The 23586-nt window shown below is 30.6% G+C and overlaps 1 protein-coding gene across 8 annotated transcripts in view; it reads left to right on the top strand.

Moving 5' to 3' along the window:
- The first annotated feature begins 765 nt into the window (after positions 1–765).
- The window catches only part of LOC117161860 (octopamine receptor beta-2R), a 194906-nt gene continuing 172085 nt past the window's right edge, over positions 766–23586 (top strand). For 7 of the 8 annotated variants that reach the window (XR_013059890.1, XM_076623750.1, XM_076623752.1 and 4 more), the window contains exon 1: positions 766–1366. The gene's annotated coding sequence lies outside the window, so the exon portion shown is untranslated. Of the gene's footprint in view, positions 1367–12971; positions 13026–23586 lie in introns of all 8 variants that reach the window. The other variant, XM_076623751.1, reaches the window with a different exon arrangement.

Here is a 23586-nt window from a genome sequence, read left to right on the forward strand (position 1 = left end):
TTTCTTACAAACTTCTCAATTTTATTATATAATAAGCAAATGTAATTACAAGTATTACACGCAATACAGTATATGAGAGTATATTAAATAAATAAATGTCCAATTCTCACAAAACAAATGACTTCTATAAATTTATTTATGATAAGAAGATGGCATAAGCAACAGAGAAAGAAAATCTGGAACAAAATAATGATTCTAATATCATTATTTCTCTGTGTTTTCTAAATTATGGTATTGATAGATGTTCCAAACATCTTAATTCGTAAATATTACTAATACCGTCGTATTATAGTTATTCTAAACAGTTACGCGTGAATTTATCTCTTCATTATGTCTAGATTTTATTTTGTTAGGAAGCATCATCTTTTTTATAAATTTCAATAATCATAATTTTGTATTGAGAATAAGATTTAGAAGCATTAAATCAAACATCTGATAATTGATACAAAGATTACGCACGTCGAAAGTTACCAAGTTATTGCGTAAAACGATTCCGATAAGTGAACAATATTTCGTTTGTATGAGCACGGCACTACAAATTTTCTTCCTCTCTTTCTTTTCTTCTTTCTCTGCATCCCTCGCCTCTATCACCATCCATCTCCCTCTTTCTACTACCCTATCCCCACTTCGTCGCCCCACTCCAACCCCAATCGCTGCACTGTTCGTCTCTCTCAGGCGCACTTCGGGCATCTCCGTTGCTCAGCCACGCTCATTCAAGCCCGACGCGTTCCGAGTCAACTTGGCTCGATTCAGTCGCGGCCGACCCGCCACGCTGGGAGCTTTGTCTATCACGTGTGTGTTTGTGCTTCCGTTCGACGCGTCTTTCACTCGGTTACGTCTCCTTCGTGTTCAACCCCCTTTTAAAATCGATCCACAGAATTTCCCAATTTAAAACTACCCTTTACACAAATCTAAACAAAAGAATTGTCCAAAAAGCGTAGAAAAGAATAATCGGTGTGTTTATTTTACTCTCTCGAGTTTTCATCCTCTGATAAGATCGTGAAATAAAGTTTCAAATATAGTTGACATTCGCTGCATGCTGTCCACAAGTCTCGTGCATCTTTAACCCGTGCAGAAAAAGGAAAACAGGTGTCTCGCTCGGGGAATAAAAAGGGTGAACATCTGTTGGGTGCGGTATAATAAGGGTTTACGAAGCTGTCTTCGAGGGGTGTTTGAACGAATGAGTGTAGTGAAATGAGACGTTCAGTGTCCACGGTGTTTGCGATGTTCGACCGACATCGCGACAAGCAGGGATTCGTGAACGGTGGTATTTTGTGAACCAGCGACGCGTGTGAAGTGGTGTAGAAACAAAGTGAATTCTCATTCATTCCGGTGTTCTCTACTCTTCTTCTAAGGGAATCAGAAAGTAAGTGAATTCATTCTCGTGTTTATCTACAGAACAGTAGTGCGACTACAGTTTTGAAGTGTTTTATGTTATTACAAGAGAGTCCTGTCGGATTGGAAAGCTTTCGCACTTTTTATGGGGCGCCTCAGTAATATGAAGGAAATCCATAAATATAAACATTCCCCGGGGGAAACGATAAATATTTTCATTCATCATTTAATCTAGAAATTTCGAAAGGAAAAATGTCAACGATAAAACTATTATTTTCACTGATTTATCATATAAATTTAATTCTAGAATACGTGTTTATAATTTTATCGATGAAGCTTTCTTCATGTACTACAAATAATATATTTGATTATTGATTATCCAATTATATGTTAAGCTACTAACGAAATAAGAAATTTATAATATTACGTTATATGAATAAAAATTTAAAAATGTGATAAGTATTATGAACAGAATAAATTTCACGATTAATGAATTTTTATTTCCATATAAGTACTTAATAATTATACAGACGTGACTCCTTTTTTCCTTCACTCGAAAGATTTTGAAATTTCTAAATGATTTGATTCATGCAAAAGAAACTATTTCCGCGGATTTAGTGAAGAAGATTGAAATAGGAAACAGATAATATGTACATGCTTATTCAGTTTAATTGAGCTACTTAGAGCAAAAGTGATATAAGTGATAAAATATTTAGTGAAACGAATTGTGGATAGAGTTAAACTTTAATTTCATATATAAACCATAAAATAACTATAAAAGGCATAATACTTTAAATATCTATGAATCTTGCGTAGATACTGATTTTATCTCGCTTTCTTTTGCAGAAAGATGTACCACTATCTCTTTTTTTAAGTGCCCCATAATTTCTAAGAAAAAATGAAAAACAATCAATTATCACATCGATAAAATAAAGATTAGATTAAGTTAAGAATGATCTAAAAATCTGAGATTTTCTTATCTGATAAGTAACTGAATTATCAAAAAATCCGTTGTTGGATGTTATATGGATGTTTGAGCTACGACTTTTAGGATTTAGATTTGTGTAGTGTTTATTATCAAGAGGTTGCTGAAGCGCTTGTTCAGAGTTGTGATTAGAATATCTGGCTACAGGAAGGGTAACTGCAGGTTTCTACGTGATGTATTACGAATCGGCCATTGATTTATTTAATTAGGGCAAATTTGTATCAGTTATTGTGCTTAAGATTCCAAAAATATTAAATAAGCATGTTGTGAATGGTAATTAGAACACAAAAGATTTTAACTTTTGTGTTATTTATTGTGAATACATACTCTATTAGTGCTTCGATGATTTATGTTAACTGAGTAGGAGTTTTACTGTCTATTTGATGTAAAATTTAAATAATATAAATTGCTTCTCTATTATTTTTATAGCATTTATATTCAAATTAGGATATTTTGAACTCAGAGCATTTTTACAGTTAATTTGCTTAAATTATTTAGAATGTTTAAAATCCTTTTCGTTATTCATTCTGTATATTATTAGAATTGTTAGAGTCGAAATAACCATTTTAATCATATGAAACTTTGTGGTTTATTGTCCATGTGTGCAGTTCGAAAAATACCATAGACATTGAAAATTGTGCTTGAGATATTTATAGCCCAGATGTTTCCGTTTCTATTATGAATACTATTTAGAGTTTAGATATGTGTAGTTTCGTCGTGCTAAATTTCTCCTCATTCGGTCGCTGTGTTCAAAGTTGTGACGAGGTCATTCAAATTCATAGAGCTTGCGTTATTTACTTTGAACTTGTTTCTAAAATCTACTGCCTTCAAGGCTTTCAATGTTTCATCCAAATTTATCTAAGCTTGAAATATACTTAAAATCATTTGGTTTTACATGTATTTTGTATTTCAGAATTTGTATGTAATATATTACAAGTATGTATTTTTTGTTTTATAGTTGTTCGACTACTACATGAAATTTATGATTCAATGGTTTTTTTTTTTAGTGATTTATTAAAATCTTTTATCCGATTATATTAGATATATTTGAATTTTGTTATTATCGCTTGAAGAACGAAATGTATTACATAATATTGCTGTTTGGAAACATTTATATTTTCTAATGTAATAGGCGTATGACATTTATCAAGTATGGATATGAGTGAATAAGTAGATAGTAGTTATTTGTTCACGAATAAATTAGTTTTTCTTTCATTAGCGTATTATAACTCAAACGTTTCATGTGTTATTATTATTCGTAGTTCTTCGTAACACTTCTTTTAGATATATTTAAAAATAAAATATTTAATATTCGGTTAGAATTCTTTAAAAATTGTATTGTGCAACCAATAATATAAAATAAATTATTGTATTTATTGTAGTTTGTGACATCCATTGGGCAAGTAACATTGTATCTGAATAAAAAAAATGTTTGAAATATAGCATGAATTGTTTTGTAGTACATACATGGGGATAACTTGATATATTTAAAATATTTGATCATATTTAACAAAATTACGTATTTACGAATTAAATTTCTATAATTTATTTTCCTTACCGACATTTCAAATATTTCCTTCTAGAAGTTATACACAGTTAAATATTCGTATATTTTACACATATACATTTCAACAAGTATTACTACTCCATTTATTCCTAACTATAATTATTCTAATATCAATATTTCAACTAACGAAATTTAAAGTTTAATGCTTAATTTTGTACATCCATCCATCTTATAGGTTAATTAAAACGAAGAAAAAATCTTATATCGTGAAACGTATTGTTTAGCAATACTATCATTTTTAGAGGAAAAATTATATCATATATAAATGTTAAAAAATATATCAATTTAGCTATATTTATTCCTTCGTACAATATAAGTACCTTAAAAAGCTAGAATATATTATAACAGCACTTATACTTTTTTGCATTTTATTCCACTAAAAAAATCGTTCTATTTTAGCATGTACTTTGTTTGTCTTCTTAGCTCCTAATTAACGGCATTATAATCTTCATCACAATTGTCAACATTAACAGAAATAAATACCATCAACCGCAATTTTGACATAAATTACGAATGTCAATATTATTAATTGAAACTACCAAGTATTGATATTTATAGAGTTTGCACCAACAGCTAATTTCAACACGAAAATTATGAACATTCGGCATGAAGAACGGACGAGATCGTTTACACGATTTAATTATCGCGTTAAGGAACGGAGGAACGCAGGTTGCTCGATCGATCGACACCGATTAGAGGAATTGGGCTGTTTTAGGGAAGCTTTCCGTGAGAAATGTGATCGAGTTCTGACCAGTAATTCAGTCGCTGATGTGGAATTCAGCTGGTTTTAGGAATAGGTTCACAGTGAAGACAAGTTTCGGTGGTAAAGCGATGAATCTGAACCATTCATTCGGTTTTCCAATGGTCGAACGCTTTTTGGTCAACGGTTTGCCTACTGGCAGAGATGCTTTCACGTCGAGGGCAAAATTTCGAGGGTACTTCGACGAATCGCTTAGTCAATGTGGAAGGTTTAATTTATTTCTCTTCATTGAGGGAGAATCGAGGGAGACGTCTTGCTATTGTAAATATAGATGTACTAAAAATAATGTAAAGTAAAAATATGCAATGATATACGAAAATATTCTGCCTAAGGGAATTCACACATCTTCTTCGATAAATATAAAACAAACGAAATAAAAAGGTAAAGGAAGAAGAATTAGAAAATGAAAGAAGTGTCAAAGAAAATATATAAATATTTGATAAATTTTATTACATTTGACAAAGATATGCTCATCCAAGGGCTTTTATGCATCACTATCGATTTATTAAATATATGGGTATATAAATAATGTTCTATCAGGAATGAAGAAACATTCGTCAATAAAGAAAAATGATTCTGAATAGAAAATATTATGTAGACATATAATATTTAAAGCTAATAAATAAAGAAATATCACTTTCAAAGGTGTACAAAGTAAAGTTGCTAATTTTCGATGTCGATTTGTTTCGTTGACATAATAAAATCTTATTATGGAACTATTAATTATATAAATATGATATGTATTTTATTCCGTTGAATAAGATTTGAAATTTTTAAATGTAGAAGTTTGAATATTAAATAATTTGTGTATACGAATTATGAACAAAAGTATGAAAAGAATATGGAGGAATTATTATATATAAATATAATTTGTACCAAGCACGAAAAGTCATTTTTACAAACTTGTTGAAGGATATAAAATGAAAAACATAAGCTGAATTCAATTTCTAGAAAAAATGGAAAATCTGCAATCAAAAGATCGATGAAAATAAAATCCATAGATCGTATTTTATTTAATAACCGAATTACTGACTGCGCTTTGTAGAAAAGAGAAAAAATTGGATATTTCGTCAATGAAAAGTTGTCAATCAAGATTTCTGTAAAGAATCGAGTTTCATTCATTTTGTCAATTCAAAATCCTCTTAATTAAAAAATGAAACGAATTTGATTTCGAAGGGAGCTGAATAATTTCACTGGAATCACAGAATTTTAGTACTAGTTGCAATGACTTTAAGTAGATTGATTCAAGTTGTTAATGCAGTTAGAAGGAATACGCACGTTTCAAGTGGAAGAACTATACGAGAATGAAACTCGATCAATGGTTCAATTTCAACGAGGTCAAATTGAATGAAGCTCGATTTATTAGTAGAAGCAATCGATTTTGCTCTATTTCTTGGAGAAAAAGGATTCGCAACGTCGACAGATTTCGAAACGCAATTAATTCTCGATTATCTCCCCAGATTTACCGAGTTCTGCCATTCTATGTTCGAAGCGTTTCTGATGACACTAAGCGATATCTGCATTTTTATTCAAGAAATTTACAAAGTGATGTCTATTGAGATTTCTATTATGTCGTAAAAATATTTATAAGGAAAAGGAAATGCTTTATTATCATGTAGTTGAAATATTATTATAAATTCTTATAATGTCGATTTATTCAATTACACTCACTTTTTGTAATATTTACATAGTTATTCTGGTGACATTTTTTAATTTTTATTTCGTTGCAACTGTATTTTTTAGTTGGCTTTAATGTTGCCTCAACATCAAAGATTTAAATTCGTTTGTATCTAAATCGGTAATTAAAAATTTTGCAATTTACATCCTTTGGTACATTTCTGATGTGAATAGAGATCGTGTACAATTTATTAAGTTTTTAATCTGAATTCTGTCTGAATTCGCTCTCAATTTAATAGGCTATTCATATTGTTCGGCAGATTTACTATTCCTCTCACAGCGTCGCATCGCATCGTAGTTTTGCGTTCGTTGCATATGAAATTTTCAATTTCAGAAATATATAAGTAAATCATTCAGAATTCATGATTATAAAGTGTCGTTAAATAATATTTGTATTACATATCAATTTGAAATTTGAAATTTGCCCAGTACATTATGGTCGGAATTTTGTTAATTGCTTTATTATGAAAAGATATTAGGGATTGTGTATTAGAACAAATCATGGATCAACGTCACATTCGACATTTTTATAGAATTCCAAAAGCTATATGAAGAGAAAAGATAACCTGCTGTTGGTGTAGCAGATTTAGATTTAGAAGTATCTATATCGACAATAGATCAAGGAAAGATTTTAATTGTAATAACTATAAATTTGTTTTACAACCATATTTTAATACAGTTTCCAAGAAGTAATGTCTATGGGGTTTAATTAAGAATTTGGCCATCTCATTTGCAAATAATATTAATAATTAATAATTAAGCAAGAAAAATTAATAATTGACACCGCTAAATATAAATAAATACCTGTTTATCAAATATATTTATTCTTCTTATATTACGATAGAAAAATTGATTGTATATTTGAACAGAGTAGCTGAATTTTTTGTGATATACAGTACATATACTGTAAAATATTCGACTGGACATGCAAGCATTCAATTCGCCCAATGGGAACAAAGTATGTTACAGTAGTACAATAGTTAAATACAATTTTTACAGAATGAAATTAACGTGTATATTTATTATTGTACGAATTTATCGACTAATAATAAAATATATAAAAAAAATGAGAATGAATAAACACAGCTTTCAACAGATGCGAGAAATTTATAATTTATTGGTGAACATATTTATTAGTGGATTATAAAATACGCCAAAAAATTCACATAAATAAACGTAATTTTTAGAGAATACAAGAAACCTATGATTTATTAACAAATAAATTTATCGATAGAAAATGAAATACGAGTTAAATTAATATTAAAGCTCAGTTAATATATGTTGTAAGTACCGTATTTTATATATTGTTTCATTCCTTTGTTTTTCAATATTTCTGCATAATAAAAATCAGTTTGATATTCTATACGTAGAATACATTATCAGAATCGTGTTTTACCGTTATTAAACGAAACAAATTGTATCCCATTCTAAATAAGTCGCATGAAATTTGTTCAACCGGAATCGCGTGAAGCTTTATTCGAAATAATCCAGTGATATTTGCTTTTTAGAGGAAATTCCCGTTCCTCACCCATACGCGCGCATATTTTTCAGCCTGGAAACGTGGATTCATTCCTCGCAGTGCTTCTGAAATTATGGGGCGACGAGAATTCGAACAATAAAATTGCTATGGAACATTGAAACCGTATACGTCGTTTATATTTACACTTTGAGCTTCGTAGATGTCGCAGTTCCATGGGGAAGGATTTCCATTTGTTTCTATTATTCGCTAGATCTTCCGTCATCGAAACAGTGAATTTGAAGAGTTTATTGTGTATTTGATATAGAAATGCTTTGGTTTATCGTTTAAATAAACATTGAAGCTACAGAAATTTTCATCTATAATATGTCTTAAACGCCTTGTTGATTATTTTAAGACATTTAAAAATATTTGAGTGTTCTAGGAATGATTTTGGACTAGTATTGTTGGTGGAAAAGTACAATATTATTAATATTATTAATACATTATTTTCCTAGTTCGATCCAATATTATATAATATTGATACGTCATATTTGTCAAGATTTATAGTAATAGAAATGTGAAGAAATAATTAGCAAAGGGTATTTAAATCGTTTAATCGAGGAAGCAATTACTTATAGAAGATTCTTGATTTCTTTATTATACTGTGCATTATACTGTATGGATCTTTTTAAAAATCGTTTTCGCAATAGAAAAAGCTCATAGTAATGTTGTAGAATAAACAAAAATGTGAGATTCAAAATGGCAGATATTTTACAGTTTGAATAGGACAAACGTTCTTTTATCAAGGTAATCTCTTCAATCAATACAACGGTTAGTCATATAAATCGAGTCGTATAAATCGTTGAGATACTACCGGTTCAATTAACGAGTTTGCTCAGTTCCCGATTAAGGATGTTCAGCTGTAATTTTTTATTCCATTATAAAATTAAATTATATTGTTGTGACTTGGTGGTGGAGGTATTTAAGTTTTTATGACTTTAAAACGACTGTTTCGATTACCGATAAAAATACTGAAGTATTTTAGTAATTTATTTTATCGTTGAGATTCTGATAATTTCAAATATAAAATTATTTTATAATATTTGCTTCATAAAATATCAATTGCGTATTTGGGATTGAACAAGTTTAACCCCCGATAGGAAGAAAATAATATTTTGATTGTATATAACGGTAGTACATGATAATACAGAGATAAATAAGAAATAGGACTAATAGAGTAGCAAAATATAAATATATGACAAAAAATTATCAAATTATTATAATTTTAATTTTATCATGAGTCAACAAGTAAACAATGAAAACATTGTATAGAATTTTTCAAAGTTGTTTACTATCTAAGTATTTACATAATGGATATTTAATGTCAAATTCTAATTACAGATCACAATCCGATAATTTTATAGCCTTTATGATTGTAATGACGCATGATCTCATAATTTCATAATCTTGTGCTTAAACCCCATAGCCTCGCGGTTTCATGACTTCATAATTCTTATAGCCTCATAGCCTTAAGGTTTCATAATTTCATACCTTCACGACCCCATTGTTTTATAGTTTTCAGTTTCATGGTTCCATAATTGCTTCGTTTTAGAATCTCATAATCTCGTAATTTCATTGTTCTATTGTATAATTTCATACATAAGTCTACAATATTACGCTCAACATCGTCTCATAATTTTACAGTTCCTTATTTTTTTATAGTTTTATAATTCCAAAGTTCCACAGTCTTACAGTGTTGTAATTCAAAAGGCCCATAGTCTCGTAATCCTATAAACCAGCAGTTTTCAAGCTGTGATATGCATATGAGAAATAGTTGAGTGATATGTGGATAATAAAATTTATGAAATATACGCTATAAAAATGTTATCTAAAAGTTTATGAATGTTCATTGTACGGTTGTCTCAGTATTAAATAACTATGTTAGAGTTCAGTTCAAGTATTCAATTATTTTATTAGAAACGAAATAAAAATATATGACATGAGTAACAAATATATGACGGTAACCCAATTAAATGTATAGTCTTCAATTCCTACATACAAGATATATCTTCCTTAGTAACACTGAAATTTGTTGTGGTTTTGGTTTTAGTGGTATACATTTATGAGATGGTTGGGAAGCCCTGTTATAATCTCATGATCTCAGAATATGCCTTATTGTAGTCTCCCTGGTTTGATGATTCTGTAATCTCATGGTACCATAATCCCTTTTCCCATTCATATTCCGTACGTCAGCAGGTGGCGTCGGACTATCTCACAAGTCACATCGTCGACCGATGCCATCCTAATAGCGAAAAATGATGACATTGATTCGGTGTCGTGTCGGCAAACAATTTTGTTTACCGAGTGGACTCAGGAAAATTCTGTTTAGCAAATAAGATCGTATCACACGATGCGATACTGTTTCGCGTGACAACTGGAATAAGCGTTCTCGGCCATTTGTTCGAGCGCACCTGTTCTATATTTCTTTTGCAGCCCGTAATGCGGCAGTCGACGTGTCCTGTTGCGTATCATCGTTAACCTTTTAGCTGTGACCATCTCTAAATCGAAATTATTTTCCATGTGTGACACGATATTTGCGCATCAGTCGATCAAGTACATTAGAGCTGTTAAATTTCCCGTCACATTTGATGATCCGCACAAACAATGAATTTTTTACAATGATCCAATCTCTTCTGAATTTATTATGTAACACGTTATGAATACAGTGATCGACATTAATATTCGGACACTCTCTGAGACAATAAACTTTCTAACATTGGACTAAACGACCTGAGTACTTTTCAGAAATTAGACGAATTAGTTTACTGGATGGCACGTAACAGAGTCTTGAAAATATTGCAACTGGTTGAAATCGCAAGGGAAAATGTGAATGTATCTTTTTACTACTTTTTTATCTGAGTCTGCAATGAAAATTTACACAATGCTTCTAAAATTAATTGGTAATATTATGTTACGAAAATTGCTACTGAAATACTAATAAATAGAATACTAACAATATGTTCTATTATATTGTCCACAATAATTACTGCAATAAATAGCTTTGATGTGACTCTAATTTGTTTAATATGGTACCTTTTGATTTGGAAAGAGAAGGATTTATGAGTAAAATGTTTGTGTGTCGTATTCTATATTTCTTAGGATTAATTTCAACTTTCTCAATTATTGAAGACTGAAAATATTATATAATAAGTGTTAGAGGTAAAAATTTTAAGTATAAGCAAATACGGTTAGTTATGTTTTGATATTCACATCGTTTATTATCTAAAATGCTATGGACTTTTAATTATCTTCATAAATCTAAGAGGAAATTAAATGATAAAAAATGTATAAAATTTGCTTAAATTTGTTTATTTGTAACACACTACTCATAATATATTACTTTTAGCATCTACATATGTACGTTATTTATTATTCGAAGTCTATAAACAAGTTATGTTACGATGTAGTAGCGACAAATGGTAAAACTTCCCAAGTAAATTCCAAGTTTTAGCAACTTAATTATTTTTGTAAATATTCCAAATGTACCTGCATGTGCCAAACGTGCGGCTTATATTACGCTATAGACATCTTTTACGAATATATTATGTGTATTATATGAGATATTTTGAAATTTTATTAACATCGTAATAAGATAACATGAATGTCAATAGTCAATTTCTAAAGAAAGCTGAAAATTTACATGAGCATGATATTCATTGCACGTATACGGTCTATTCAAAAAGTCAATTATCCATTATATGAATAAGATATTTTGGATCTTTTGGGAGTATTTTCAGAAATAAATGTATGTTTACAACAACTGTTCATACTATGCACTAATCTTTTCTGAGACGAGTATTCGTATATATGTAGTAAATAGCATGCATTTCCTACATATATTTTCGAATTGGTTTCAAATTTTACCAGTATAATCATGACAGTCACATTTCATCACGCTAATGAAATTTCAAAAAGTGTCATTACACATAATATATTGATAACAATTTTCGTGGTAAGTGTTCAAGTATTTTTGTGAGTCACTGTACATATGACACATTGAGAGCAAAAGTGCATTAACCCCAATATTCAGCAGACTGAGTTATTCGTTGATTAAAATAGATGAACAGAAAATATTCAGTGCAAGGACTGATTTCGCTACATTATTTAAATTTGATTTGGAAAGAATAAATTTCTCCACATTCGACTAATACTTAGATTAATTAATTAATTAGAATAATTAATGCTTTTATTTCACAATCAAAAAAGATATAATTTTGCCTATTTTTTCTTGTAATACCGTATAGTTTAGTATTCTGTTTAGTATTCTGAACAATATTATAATCATTGTGGATATCTAAGCTTCTCAAAGCATAAACCTTACCGTATTAAATACTTTTATTTCTGTTTAATGGAATACACATACAACGAGGGACAGAAATATCTGTGCAATTCGTTTATCGCAGGAATAAAAGGAGAAATATTTTCCATATTACTAAATATGTTCAGATGTTCTGTCTCAACACAATGTTACAATTATGTGAATCTTGTCTCATAATTATACTACATAAATACAATATAAATTATAATACCAAATAATTTAATTGACATTTGTTATTTTTATTCATTATCGAAAGAGTCTCTATAATATACAGTTAGATATATATATTTGGATATATTTAATAACATAGTATACTCCAGCTATATATATATTTTTGTCTGTCACTTTGTCTGGCACTATCATGAAATAAAATATAATAGTAACTTTTATTTAACGAAAATTCGTTTTACGGAACCTGTTTAGATAGCTTGGAACATTGTTTTCCTCGTAAGAAACATGGTGCTTTTTTAAAGTGGTCGATTTATCAAGAATTCATCGTTGGAGAACCTCCTTCACGTCTTAAAATTACTGAACGTTTGGTATTTAAAGGAAGATCGTATAGACGATTTGGTGTAAGCTCGATTAAATCGACCTGACATTTTTCTTCGCCCCTATTACCAACTTATTTCGCGCTTTCCACGCTAGAAGGAATAAATAAAGCGCACAATTCAATGTTCTTTGCTTCATTCAGTCAAGTGCGACGATGTAGATTACTTCTTTGAGGGTATTTCATCGATTGCAAGGTATTGTTCTCCTTTGTTACTCGTATAACAAGCCACCATGCCTTTATTTTCTTCTTTCTTTTTTTAGTCTCTGTCGTTCCTTTGAGTCTGTTCAGTGGATGCAGGAGTAGAATGGGGAATTGTAAGTGGATCTTGTGTTAACTGTACTGTCAGTAAATAAAAAGTGTTACTTGGAAATTTACAACTTGTATTTTTTTATAACATTCAATGTTTCTTTCATTTTTGTGAGACTAGATAAAAAATTTGCGTTACGTTAGTTAGGTTTAAGTATTAGGTTGTCCGAAAAGTTTCTTTCGTTTTATGAGTACGTACGATCCATTTTGTTCTGTTGAGATAAATACCGCAACATTTCACGGACTTGGTTTCACGTTTGTATGAAGGTGCACTGTTGTAAAAAACACGTGTGCGAAAGAAAGACACTTTCCGGGCAACCTAATAGATATTACGACTGTTTTAAACTATTTTGGGATCATTTTTACGAAAATAATTGCAAATTATGTTATAAACAAATACAGATTTTATAATTAATAATACAGTTTTATTCCTGAAATTAATATTTTTATATAGCTTATATATTGTAGTCTCGGTTTTGAGTTTTTGTACTTTTCTATGAATTGTTTTCTGTCTCAGAAAATGTATATTCACAGATCTTTTCCTTTCCTCTGTAAATCTTATTAATCTGAACAATGCAATATACCAATTTCTTAAGTATATGTGTGGATATAATTAACTCAGAGTTACAACTGCTGAACTATATATCTTATATTGTGCTTTTCCACAATGCGACAAACTGAAATTGATGTTGAATAGTACAAAATGGAACTCGAATCCCATTAGATACGTTTTGGTTTATTCAATTTTAAAAAATTTTTTAATTATCAAATATAGATACTAACGTTATTTCTATAATACATTGTCTATAAAATAATATATGAAATATTCTTCAATTTCATTAAATTTTGTAGTTACTGACACATATAATAAATAAAGCTACATACATATAACAAATAAATATATCTTCGAATGTTACGTGTATTGATTCGAATTTCAGATGTTTGTTGATTAAAGATATTTGTATCTTCGATTGTTGATAGATCTTCTTGAAAATGATTAAATTTATACACTTTACTGTTCGTGTGTGTTTCATCACTATTATAAAAAATAATTATTTAACTTAATAATGTAACCAGCGAGTGCACTAAAAGACTGATAAAATGCATCTTAAGCCATCAGATATAATAGACAGATTTTCAAAGAGTAATATTAAAGCGATACGTAACGGGGGAGGCAATAAGTTCATAATTCGCTGATAATTATCAAATCAAGAAAAACGGTTTATTATATTGAGCCAAACAAAAGTAAGGAAGGAAGAAATAAGGTAATGAATGTCTTTTGTTATTCTCACCATATTGTAATAAAATCGCAAATCTTCTAGCATTAAATACTTCATTATAACTTCCAAAAGATCTGCAACATACTTAAATCTAATGATCTTCCATATTCTATAAGGTTTCTGAACAATTCGAAGCTATTGCTTTAAACGACTCGTCTTACATCTCTCGATCTCAACGATAGTCCGACTGGTTTAGTGTCTCGTACCGTTCTTTTTTCCCATTAGCCTCGAGGATGTTCTAGGATAGAAGAAACGCAATTTACATTCTAAGACGTAGCCAAGATTGATGCACCGTGCAAGGTTAACGTAATTTCGATTGTGTAACGATATGTACATGCTATAAGTAAGAAATTGAAGATACTTGCTGTGAATTAACTGACTTCAGATAAAAATGTTATGGATATTTCAATATGTGTATTGAATAATCGATCGATAATATTTTAAAGTTCTATTTTAAACTTCTAACAGGTGTACTAATAACAAGTTACCTTCGTAATAACACATAAATGTTCTATTATTGCCATAATGAAATCTTAAGATTAATAAAAAAGAATCTTTGGAAAATTCAAAGAGGCATAACAAATTGTTAATATTTATTACAGTGGTATTTTCCTTTTCTTTCTTTTATCTTAATTTAATTTTCTAAATATTAGTTAATATGTGTTTAGTTTGAGATTTTAACATGAGATAAGTTAGACATAACGTAACTGTAATATTCTTCATTTATTTATGAAATCCTTTTATTTAATTAAATACTAACATCGGGTCAATTGCAAGATTATTAGCAACAGGATCGAATGTTGTATACTGTTAATGTTATTTTGTCAATTATTCTGATTCCTTTAATGAATTGAAGAAGATTATGAATTTTGTATGAAAGTAATGTAAATATTTTAATATAATTCATTTGCGTTGAATGCTATTTTATTACTAGATTATGTTATGTAAGTGTCTCTTCTACTAACGTAAATGTTTTGAAGCGAGAATATTTCTCGAACGTCGTATATTTTCGCGACTCTTGCCATATACTTAGCATTTTTTAGCTACTGAAGTATTATATTTTCTGTTTTAGTAATTAGTATTGTATATTTCTATTTTTATACTACTATACAATAGGTGGCGATATTGGAACGTAAAGCCAATGTCATGCTAAAATGATAAAGGAAACATTGTTCAAATAATAGAACATTGGGATGTTAGATGTTCGAATGCGGAAAGTTATGCTGTAATTCAATGAATTGCATAATTCCTGTGAACTACGATTCAACGATGGAAAAAAGCGGAGAAAAACTGAGATTGTTTTAAGAAGCAAAAAGTTGGCATTATCTCTAGCATTATGCATAAGCTACTAACGTATATCAATATAGCATGCACATGATAGATCGAATAGAGTAAAATGTTTGAGAAGCGAAAGAGTTTAATATAGAAATGTTTGAATCGTAAAACATTCAGATAGTGAAATACTTGAACGATGAAACATTAAATTAAATTATATTAAACATTAAAACGTTCGAATTTGAATCGAATATTATAATAGAACTAGTAGATATAATAAAAGTCTAGTGTATATATTCTTTCTTGAATTTCTTATCTTTCACGTTGGTTGATCTAATAAAATATTCCAATACGCAGTTGTCCCTAAGGTAAGCATTTCATGCCAATGAATATATTGCACATAAACGAAAAACAATTATTTATTTTTGTTTATCTTTTGTTATTACGTGGAATAATTAAATATTTGGCAAATATATTATTTGAAGGTAATCTATTTCTCAAATAGAATCCTATAATTTATTTGCAAATAACGTTATTCACAAATAAATTTATTCGTTATTCTGCTTGGGATAATTAATTGGTCTTTTTATGTATGCGACAGATTCGAATCCTATATGAGTACTTTGACGAAAGAAATGAAGGAAGTAGGGCAAAGTGGGGTGTAATGGAACACGTAACTTTGAATTGTAATTACAAAAAATCAGAAGGCAATAGAACCATAGGGTTTCAATAGGAGTTTTAAGTAGGCCTTAGGCTAGAACAATTAAACACTTTGTTAAGAAAAGTATTTGGCTACGAAGGGAAATAAGATTTTTCGGAAATCTAGCAATATCCGCTTCGCTCAAGTCTGGCAAAATGGAACACTCATTTAAAACCATTTAAAAGTGCAAGACCTTTATTCTTATCAATTAAAAGTTCTTAATTTATATATATACGTGTTTTAGTTTTGTTATTTTACGAATAAAAGTCACAGATAAATACATCATCTTCTTTCTCAGCTCTGGTAGAAATCTTACGGGCTCATCTTTGACATTCCATGCATTGTTTCAATTTTATGGGAAACTATGACAGCATTTAAATTTTACTCTACAATCTAATAATTGCAAGAAATAATAATAAAAGTTAAAAGACATTACGTACGTAGGCATTTCGTTTTCACCAGATGAGAATTATGTCATACGACAGCAATTCATTTGCAGCTCGTGTCTAATTATAAGAGAAGCATTGATGTTCCATTTTATCCTCACGTTCCGTCATACCCTACATTGCCCTTTTTTTCAGTTTAATCGAATACTAGCCGAATAAGTTAGAAATTTTATGAGCAACTTACCAGAAATTCTCCATTTCTTTCAAATAATTTTTCTTGGTGATCATTGACATCCACTATTGCAATTGTGTATAAAATATAAACTAAATATTATTTTTAAATAGCTGAGGGCAAGCAATAAAAATATGTAGTGCTTTTCTGATTGTCATAACTTGTTTAATACTTGCAAGAGTTTTGATTCATTCTTATATCGAAGCACTTGTAAGTAGAGTTTTGGAACTTACAAGTACTCATTCTGAGGTTCGGAAACAGCGTATGACGGTCGAATATTTCGCAAGTGCAATGAACCATTATACTTATTTCGCAAAACGATATCAGCACATTTTACGAGTAAAAAATAAGAAAAAATACTGTGATACATGGGTTCAGAAATGTTTCATTAGAAAATTATAACAAAAGTACGAAATAATAATAGTTTGGTTTTCGTCAAATACGGCATAAAAAAATTTTTGTTACATGTCGGACCCTTCTCGGGGGGACGCGGGGTTTCCATGAGGATTTCCCCATGTAAATAAAAAAGAAGGTAAATATGGCCAATCTGTTCTTACACTGTATCGAACGAATACCTTGCTGTTATTTTGAGTTTTGCTATAATTTGTTAATAAGGCTTCTTTGATAAAAAGACGATGTATATGATATGATATGATATATATATATATGTCGGGTTTACATTAGAGTTAGGGTTAGGGGCGTGAAACGAATCTTCGTTTGGGTTACACGTTGTCGTTATGCAATAGAGAAGACATTGACTAGTGCAAATACGATTATTATAGAACCGGACAAGTAACCGTGGTAGTTAGGTACTCGAGAAACTAATGACAATGATCCTAGGTTCAATAACGAATCCGCGGTCGACGGGATGATAGATGAACGTACTCACAAAATCTAAGTCGGACGCGTAATATTCACTGGTCGTAAAGGGTTACTCCTTTCATCAATGAGATCGCGAGCGAGAATGTCTTTCCCGTCCCGATGATGCCACGGAGGAAAACTATAATGGGGTGTGTCTAAGGACACGAGATCATCGGATTCGTCGAGAAAAGCCTCCGTTCAGAAAGTAAGGGAAATTGGCGTTGCTGCTAATTGGTCAATCTCCATATCGGTGGTTAGAAAAAGATGCTAGCCGCCCTCGAGGGAAAGTTGCTAGTGGGAGACGCCGCTCGTTGAAAAATAGGTCTCCCCTATCTTCCCGTAGTTGGGACAAAGATCGTTTGTCTGTTTGAAGGACTTTAGTTGACTAAATCTTAAGATTTATAACGGGCCCTCGAGCTAGCTGAACATGTACTGCGGAGACGCATCGACATCTGGCAATCATCTTACTCGAAGAATAGGGTCTGCGTGTGGCGAGCCACGGGACAGAAACCGTTGGAATGTTTACTGTCGCGTGTCGCCACGAATATTTCTTTTAAGGAGAGCTATAGAATTACTCCATACCTTTGTTAGACAAAGCGTTCATCCCGTGACCGCGGCTACGTTCGGCGACTGACTGTCGCCTCGAACCCAAGCTCATTATCACAACTCTCGAACAATTACAATCGGTTGAATAACTACAATTGTTCAATTACAGCTATAGTAAACTCTAGGTTACAATGTTGCGGGATTATCCAAAATTCCAAAGGCTCCGGTGTTCTTTCATCTCCGACATATAAATCATATAATCATAAACTACAAGATTAACAATTTATAACAAAAACTCAAAATAACGACGAGGTTTTCGTTCCATACAGTATAAAAACAGATTGGCGATATTTACCTACGTTCCATTGGCCATTCTTACAAATAGGGGACTGATATGTGTCAAAAATTTAATTCATTACATTGCGAATTTCTTGTTGATTTCTTTCAATTTCAGCGAATTATATATATATATATATATATATATATATATATATATATATATATATCAAAATATATATATATATATATAGTATTACGTATTATAGTAATAAGAATTTTTCGTTTGAGGCTTTGTTTTCGAGAAAATCGACTTTGAATTTTCGCTCGGTACGCGTGCACTTTGTCACGTCTCGTTATAACGGATCTCACTGTAGATCGTTGTCTCGATGGAAAAATTAAAAAAAAAAAGAAAAAATTAAAAGAAAAAATTTTTATTCTATATTTTCGACTTCTTTTTTCGCGTAGAATCACCCCCTTTCCGCTTGTACCACCAGTTACCAACCACCCTGTATATATATATTTGTAATATAAACTTAGATTCACACATGTGTTTACACACACATACAGACACATATATAAATCATATACAAAAAATATATTTTTTTTTATTCTAGTAGAATATACTGGTGTCGTTTTGCGGAAAAAAGTAAAGACAGTAAAAATATGTTACGAGTAATATTCGAACTCTATGAAGTGAACCTTGGGTATCGGATTTCATTCGGATATATAATATTAAACTTAAATATTAAACTTCGTCTCATTATTGATTCTAACGCACTTCTAACAAATATTTACGCCAAATTATAAGTTACTATATATTTCGAAGATCATCCATAGCTTTCCTTTATCAATCTCAAACTGGGAAGCTAATCGCGAGAAGCATTGCTCTTTCCAATTAATCCGCGTGATTCCACGCTGTTCTGCTCTCGCTCATTCAATTTGCCAGCAAGCTCCACATTTCAACTGGAACGATATGTCAATCAAAAGTTTATTATTCCCAAGATTATTTCCCGTTCTCACGATGAAAGGATACAAAAACTGGGAAAAGAAGAAAGAACGAAAAGATGCAGAAGTTTTCGCGAAAACGACTCAATGAACTGCATGTTATCGGATAATTACTCGTGGAGCTCGTGGAAACCGACATTGCATACATATGTGAGTCATACTTTATGCGCCATTACCAGGGGCGAACTGCGGCTTAAATTTTTACTTGGAGATTTTACTTGGAGCGATACGATCGGCCCTCCATTTTTAATTCATTAATTAAATTATACGTAGAATGGCCCCAAATTCCTATTGGTTCAACTGAAATTTTCCCAAACTCTCCGATGACCAGTCCACCCCTGATGTCTAGCATATATGTCTTTTCATTATTTACAACAATTAGAAAGAATTTACGACTATAATTTTATCCACACTGTTTCTGGTATTAAAATTAAATTCTACATAAAGCGACCGCAAATTTCTACCGACTCATCGGCAATCTTTTTAAACTCTCCATGACCAGTAGTCCGCCCCTGATCGTTGCGGAATAATAAGTTTGCAAAACAGCGGTTTATCGCCGGTTGCCAGGCAAAGCTGACCGAACGGCAAACACGTGTCGAATCGTTTGACTCATTCTCTGCCGATCTTTGAATTTTCCAGTCTAATAAAAAGGGTTCTTCAGAGACATCTTGTATATCTTTGCATTTTGTTTTAGGTTCAAAGTCTTCCTGTATTTCTTGTTGGATTAAATTTTCGAGTCTGATAGGATATATTATAGATCCTTTGGATTTTTAATTTCTTGGACTTCTATATTTTACGGTTTTCGCATTTTGTTTTAGCTTTAAGAATTTTCTGTATTTCTTGAGTTTCTTGCGTCCTTAGAATTTCTTATATTAATCCTCTGGATTCCTTGTTTTTCTAGATACCCATGACGTTTTAGATTTTTGCAATTTCTTGAGTTTTAAGAGCTTTTTTCTCGTTTCTTAACCCAGTAAGGATTAAGCAACGAAATAATATGTAAAAGTTACGTAAGCTGAACTTTACTAAGTAAACGTAAGTAAAATGAGTCATGAATTAGAGGCAAAAAAGGAAGTTCTATGATTTGAAAAAAGAACAGTTTATCATTATGTTACAGGATACTTCAATTTCTTTAAACTTCATAAAATCATAGGCTTTAAGCGGAAGAAAAAAATAGTAATGTAAAAATGTATCGAGTAAAGTTCTCAGAATTCCTTTTTATAATCACAACTCGAATTTAATAAAACTCATAATGTTAGTCCTTAGTAGATTGAGTCACTTGCGTTGCTAGAATTCTTTAGATTTTTACTGGATTTGGATTAAGTTAAACTATTCAATTAAATAAAAACTAAATCTTATAGATTTCGTGGCTTTATATATTTCTGTAAAATTTACATTTCTGGAGTTTTCCAGATTTTTAGAATTTTTAGGATTCTTTAAGAAGCCTTGTCATACTTTTTATATTGATTTCGTATAGTATTTCTTTAGCTGTATTTATAAATTTTCGTCGATCATTCTCAATGATTTTTTATGTTCTGAAAGTTTCTGAATCTTACGCCTTTTGGATTTTCTTCAGGTCTTTTATGGTGTTGCGCCTCCACAGAGTTTCTTGTCTTTTTTGAGATTTTTCAGGTATATGAAATTTCTTGCATTCCTCTGAATTTTTACAATTTATTTGGATTTCCGAAGCGTTCTGAATTTTGAAGATTTCTTTACCTTTTGAGGCGAAAAAGATGATTGAAATTTTTTTAGCGTTTATCGGGATTTTTACCGTATTTAGGATGTCTTCCGCTTCGTCCAATGCTCAATTTTTTTTTTATTTTCTTGAATTCTTTAGGTTTCTTTGGATTTTTATGAAACTTCTTACATCTTACGTGATCTTAAGAAGTTTCTTGAATCTTCTAGGTTCTTTTTTATCTTTTAAGCAGTTGATATTTCTGGAATTACGCTTCGAATTTTTACTATTTTTTTAATTACGTAAAAGTTTTATGAATTCTTGAGATTTTGGAGGGCGAGTATATTTCTTTGAACATGCTGTTTTGACTCTGGATTTTTAGTGTTTTAGACTTCTGAAATTTGAAATTTTCTTGCGTTCTTAAAGCTTTTTTAAGTTTCTTCATTTTTTTGAAGTTTTGTCATTTATGTTTTATATTTTATGTTATTTAGGTTTTCTTGTGCGTTGTGCAAACCGTAAGTTTCTTAAATTTTCCCGAAGACCGACGATGGTGGCTGGGGAATTGAAATGTTCGAAGGGAATGAGAAAGTTTTCGTTACTTTTGGCAAAGATGGTGATAAAGAGATCTCTGCACGTGTCTTAGACCTTTAACTTCGCTTTTTGTGTAATTTTCCTTTTCTTAGTAATATATTGCATTTTGGGGAATAGAGGCAAAGTAGAAATATCGAAGTTTGGTACATGGATTTCGTTCGAACTGGCCTGTAGTCGGGAGATTTAATTTGTTGAAATTATGGATCTATCAAAATTGTTATAAATCGAAAAGAATTTTCACAGTAGATATAATAGAATTCTGAGAGAGTAGTCAAATTATGCTACTATTTATACTCATAAGTTCAATTGATCATTTGTGTTAAAAAAATTGTGATATTATTATATTTAATTGATTTTTCATTTGTTAATTTGCGAAGAAATATATTTTAAACGATCGATTACTACAGTTTTTTTTTAATTTCATAAAAGAAAATTTACTTGGGGATAAAATTGCCCTCTTTTTATTGATGATGGATTTATAAAACTGAAATTAAACTAAAAATTGATTAAATATTTTGTAACATTATTGATATTTATATTCTTGAGTTGGATGCTCCCTGAAATGTTTTAAAATTATTTAATATCAATCAATTTTATCAATTATATTCGTAACATTACTATAATTTGTAAAGTGTAGAAAATAGGTTAGATCGCCCATTAACCTTCCCACGCTTTTACTTTACTAAAAGATGAAGATCTTGAATTGAGAAATAATAATTAACACGTCATATAAGATTTATGATATGAGAGACTGTATAGGATAAACATGGCAAACCCATTTTTGGTGATTTAATGAATTTTATGTCTTTTTGTACTTACCGACTGAAAGAAAGTATTTTAATCTGAAATAGTTGAATAATACAAAGCTTTTGAAAACAGATGATAAAACCACGATATTTTTTTGCAATACCTACATCTAAAAAAGTTTGTTTCTTTTTAACTGAGAGTGGCAAATAACTAGAGTGCGGATTTTTATGCATTTATAGGAAAACAGAAAGTTAGTATAGGATGTTAGTATGAAAAAATATTCAAAATATAGTGCTTTTTACAATATTTAGTAGATGAAACATCTTTTTTTATTCGGAATTCTGTTTTCTAACTTATATTTTCAAAAATATGAATTCGTATAAAAATCCGCAATCCAGTTATAGCTCATTTCGAACTTATAATCTGCAAGCTCCGATTTTACAACTTATTGTTAAATTACTAACGACGATGTAAATTTATTTTCAAAATTGACCACAAGTGTCTGCATACATGTGAAATACGTATAACCTTAGCTGCTGCTAAATCAGCTCACGCGTAAATGCAAACAGGAAGATTAGAAAGTGTATGTTCATCTCGAACTTTAAATTTTTGGACTAACGCAATCCACTACAACGTATAGTTAATGCATTGAATTTATCGCCGTTCTCCAGTTTCCATCAAGACGCTGTTTTTGGCTAGTGTTCGGTGAATGGATGTCTAATATATTTACTAACCGAAGCTATTTAGATATATTGCACGACTTAGGAAATGTTGTTGGAAGTAAAGAACAACCTTGCCGCCGTACTTGACGTGAGTTTTTAGCAGGCTGAAGCGTCTATTTATCGCTGCTCTTAGTTTTTGTTGGAAATTAAGACGCAAAATACCATTCACTCAGAGCTGATGTTTTATTTAAGGATCGAACTTACTTGGATGTATTTTCAGGTGTTGAAATTATTCAACTTGTGTAACTTTAGTCCAAATCTGACCTAAATCTT

The sequence above is a fragment of the Bombus vancouverensis genome, chromosome 13 (genome assembly GCF_051014615.1).
Source record: "Bombus vancouverensis nearcticus chromosome 13, iyBomVanc1_principal, whole genome shotgun sequence".
Classification (NCBI taxonomy): domain Eukaryota; kingdom Metazoa; phylum Arthropoda; class Insecta; order Hymenoptera; family Apidae; genus Bombus; species Bombus vancouverensis.